General features: G+C 35.5%; 1 non-coding gene across 1 annotated transcript; it reads left to right on the forward strand.

The window, feature by feature from the left end:
* The first annotated feature begins 440 nt into the window (after positions 1-440).
* LOC120096738 (U6 spliceosomal RNA) lies at positions 441-544 on the forward strand. Its single transcript, XR_005493576.1, has one exon. It is a non-coding gene; the product is annotated as a U6 spliceosomal RNA (small nuclear RNA).
* The last annotated feature ends 4,465 nt before the right edge of the window (positions 545-5,009 follow it).

Below are 5,009 nucleotides of genomic sequence, written 5' to 3' on the forward strand. Positions count from 1 at the left end.
TCATGAGCACATACCATATACAGAGATCTAAACATATACATAATTAAAAATAAGATAAATCCTGCACCTGATCTTGCCTCCCTGTTTTTTCCTCTTTCCTTCCTTTCTTCCTCTACCTCCTGTGATTATTTTGCTTCCTTTCTAAGTAGGAGAGAGGACTTTGGTCTTCCTTCTCCTTGAACTTCATATGGTCTGTGAGTGGTACTGTGGGTATGTTGAACTTTTTTCCTAATATCCACTCATCAGTGAGTACCTACCATGTGTATTCTTTTGTGACTGGGGGAGATGTACAGAGAGTCAGGAAATTGAAAAGAGGTGTGTAGCAATGAGAGATGAGTTGAGAGTTACAGCTATGCATTTTCCAGAAATCGAGAGTTTGAATTTACACTACTTGACTTTTTCAAGGATCCGAATAAAAAGGGTTAGAATTGTAAGCAACAGTGCTCGCTTCGGCAGCACATATACTAAAATTGGAACGATACAGAGATTAGCATGGCCCCTGCGCAAGGATGACACGCAAATTCGTGAAGCGTTCCATATATTTAAAAAAAAAAAAGAATTGTAACCAACAGAAAGTCCCAGATGCCAGGAAAGCAAGAGAATCCCAAGACCCAATAGGGATGACATTACCCGAAATACCCAGCAAAAGGGAGAGAGAACCTGGTGAGACTATATCTAGAGGTTAGGCACAGCCCCTGATTGAGGGATGGGGCCACCCACCCTTCTCAAATTTTTAATCCAGAATAAATAAAACATTTATATGCTAAATAAAAATACATTAACTGGAAAAATAGCCTAAATGTACAATTAGAATCACCAGTGTGGTTATTATTTTACCATTTTTTATAGCTACACAGAATATAATTCTGACTTTATCATGTTGCTTAGTCCTCAATTACTGAATATCCTAAATTCTAATTGTTCACAATTTCAGTTCTAAATCTAGTTTGCTTTGATTCAAATATGTTCTCAGAAAAAAAGCTTCACTTCACTGATTATTTCAGTTCCGTCTATAATTATAAATATTTGTTACATGCCTAGTACATGTTATATGTTTAAATGGTACAAAATCATATTATGGTTTCCAATTAGAAAAATGTATAATATTTATTATTTGCCTTAGTGAAAAAGTGTGATAGTACTTCATTCTATCAATGAAACTCAACAACCTGATATTTATGGCTAGCATATCGTTCCATAGGATAATAGAGAATAAATACCCTTTTGAATTCTAACTAGAAAAGTATGGAGAAATTCATAAGTTTTGAAACAAAAAGTAATACAAAGCTAGATATAACTTTTGGCTATTGCTAATGTCATCATGTATTGGCTTTGTCTTTAAACAGGCAAACATTTAAGGTTCATATAGAAAGATGAGTTATTAGCCCTGTCTGAAATGAGGAGATACTGTAGAATTACATGAGAAGATGTTTACATCAAAGCACTACCTCCTTTGTGAAAGACTGGAGAAATGTAGAGAAAGCCACCTATTGGCACAGGAAAGTAATAAGCAATTTCAATATGGAGTGGGTTGCAGAGATTAAGGACAAAGGGCATGTGTTTGGCAAGGGCTCATATTGAACAATTGTCCTTTGAGTTGATAGTTACAGCTATGCATTTTCCAGAAATCGAGAGTTTGAATTTACACTACTTGACTTTTTCAAGGATCCGAATAAAAAGCGTTAGAATTGTAAATGCCGTAAGCAGGAAGTAAGAGCCATTTAGTCTGTAACAAGCAATTGTAAACAACCCCGAACGGAGCCATGTCTTCAAAGTAAGCTGCATATTGCACCATAGGAAACTTGACATTGAAGAGAAAAGGAAAAGTACTTTTCGAATGTTTAAAACATGAAGTTACCACATGCCACAACTAAAAGTAATCAAAGCAATCGTAAAAAAAGGAAATCACATGTTCTTCGGGGTCATGGAGGAAATCATATGTCACAGAGAAATTTGAATAACTGAAGCTGAGTTTGTTTACTAAAGAAATGGGTTTGCAAAGTTGTACACTGTATACAGGAGAAATGGCATAGTTGTCTTAGAAAGCTGTGGAGTTGACATCCAACAGAAGTCTAAGAAATGGAAATTATTTAAAGAAAGTAAGAATAAAACGATTTAAACAAGTTTTTAGGAGATGAATAAGTTTTTAAAGAATGAGAGAGTTTTAAATCAAATTTTAAATAGGCAGCAAGGAAATGAATGTCCCAATCTTACTCCTTGACCTCACTGCATTTGTTCAGTAAAACACAATAATGAGGTTTAGTCAGAAACCAGGAGAACAAAGGGGTTTCTTTAATTCATGCCAACCAGACTTAAGGAGTAGAAAGCATGGCAAAACAAGGAACCACCCTAGGCAGAAGTGAACGTCATGTATGCAATCTTGACATCTAAAACCATTTGTATAGTAGAATCAATTTACGTACTCTGAAAATTTGAATATATTTAGAAGCATTACAACAAAGCACATACAAGCTTGACAATAACAACAATGGAAGTTTGAATAAAAAATATATATTCTATAGCATTAAAGTCTCAAGGAACAAATTCAATTTACAGCAAAAACAAAAGAGTAAAATAAAAACGTGTAAAATATGAGTTTGATATGCAGAGAATGTTTTGTAATGCCATGGAAGAAACGACTCATGGGAACTCCTGCAATCCAGTGTTTTACTTGGGAGTGTGATCATGGGGAACAGGAAGGCCAGAGAAAAGAGAGCTGAGGCAAAGGAGGAAAATTAAGCCCAATTAATTTCCTGAGTAAGTCTTCTGTATTCTTATGGAAGTCACATGTGCAACACACAATATATAATCTATGTGCTTTAGAACTACCTTTCATGACTGAAAGATTTTCTGTGTGATCCTTCTTGTCCACCAAAACATGTGACCCCAGAAAACATTCGTAACTCCAATGCTTCTCATCGACATACTGACCAAACGATTGGGAACTGTGCTGAAAATGTGAAAAAGTATTCAACGTATTCCAAGAATAGGCAAAATCTCTGGGGCTATAGTCCTGTGTCATCTCAGATATTTGTAATCTGAAAAATCAAAACTAGCTGCATTCAGGAGAAAGAATACAATGAAGAACACTATTTTTCAATAGGAAAGATAGAAGATAGAACATACCTAATAAAGAGATAGAAATTACTCTTAAATTAAACACAGTTCACAAACATCTACTGAGAATAACTGACTTTAATCACAAATAAATTGCATTAGAAATATAAAGTTATGAGGCTTCAACTATACTAAGACACTGTTAATGATATAATATTTATAAATTAAAATTGTATATCAAATGAATGAATTTCCAATAAATCTAATGAATATATGACATAGTAACATTTTATTTCAACTTTTTTATATGAATACTAATACAATACAGAAAATGAATTAAAATTATAAATTGGGGAAAGAAAATTTAAAGCAAATCATATATAATATGTCAATTCAAATATACACACCATGAGTCTCCTTCCTGCCAACTCACCGTAAAGTACACCCAACAGAGGCAAACTACACCTTGTCCTTTGAACTCCATTTTCCAGCCTACAACTATGCCTACATGACATGCCTGCCAGTGACACTGAGAGAAGACTTCGGCCCAAGTCCTTGACTGCTCACCCCCTGGACTGAATTTCTAGACCCACGACTCCATTTTCTTGCCTGGTGGTGACTCTGGCACCAAGGGCCCAGACCAAACTGATGCTGAGTGCCTCAGAGTTAAAGGTTAGTACCCAAAACCCCAGAGACATGCAGACCACACGGGTCAAAAATTCACAAGGGAGACATTCTACTGTACCTGAAGACTCACCAGTCATCAGAAGACAAAGAAAAAACAGAAACCAGGGAGTGGGACATAAAAACCCCAAATATTTGACAAAGATAAATGCAGAAATCAGCATGTAAAGTGATAATAGCTGCAAAACCCAGATGGCTGAAGGCCAGGGCACTATGGCACCCCCAGAGCCCAGCTACCTCACTACAGTGAGACCTAAATATCCTAACAGAACTGAAGCACAAGAAAATGACCATAGATGCCAGCACAGACTACTATACCCAGGAAATCTTTCAATCATCATAGATAAAGAAAACATGATATTTTATGACAAAACCATATTTAAACTATTTATCCACAAATATACCCCTACAGAAGATTTTAGAAAGAAAAGTTCAACCCAAGGAGGTGAACTAGACCCAAGAACATAGGAAGTAAATAATTTAGCATGAGCAAAACCAAAAGAAGGGACTCACAGACATACATGCACATATATACATGAACACACACACACACACACACACACACAACCACAAGCAACATAGAATAACAAGAATTAGCAATCATTGGTCATTAATATCTCTCAACATCAATGAAAATAATTCCCCAATAAAAAGACACAGGGTAACAGAATGGAGCAGAAGAAAGGATCCATCATTTTCCAGCATATAAGAAACATACATCAGCAACAATGATGGACATTGCCTTAGAGCAAAGGTCTGGGAAAAGGTTTTCCATGCAAACAGATCCAAAAGTCAAGATGCAGTAGCCATTCTAATATCTAATAAAATAGAATGTTAGCCAAAATTAATCAAAAAAGATGGAGAAAGACACTTCATACTTGTCAAAGTAAAAATCAACAAAGATGACATCTCAATTCTGAAAATCAATACCCAAATGCAAGGGCACCCAAATGTGTAAAAGAAATCACATTGAACCACACACATTAGTAGTGGAGAATTCAATGCCCCATCCTCACCAATAGACAGGTCATCTGAAGAGAAAATAAACAGAGAAATAATGGTACTAACAGATGTTAAGGCTTAAATGGTACTAACAGATATCAAAAGAACATTTCACCCAAACATGAAAGAATATGCCTTCTCCAAAGTTGACCATACACTTGGTCACAAAGCAAGTCTCAACAAATACAGGAAAATTGAAATAACCCTATGTATCATATCAAATGAGCATGGATTAAAGATGGACTTCAACAATAACAGAAACAGCA

This window comes from Rattus norvegicus, chromosome 14 (assembly GCF_036323735.1).
Source record: "Rattus norvegicus strain BN/NHsdMcwi chromosome 14, GRCr8, whole genome shotgun sequence".
NCBI classification, from domain to species: domain Eukaryota; kingdom Metazoa; phylum Chordata; class Mammalia; order Rodentia; family Muridae; genus Rattus; species Rattus norvegicus.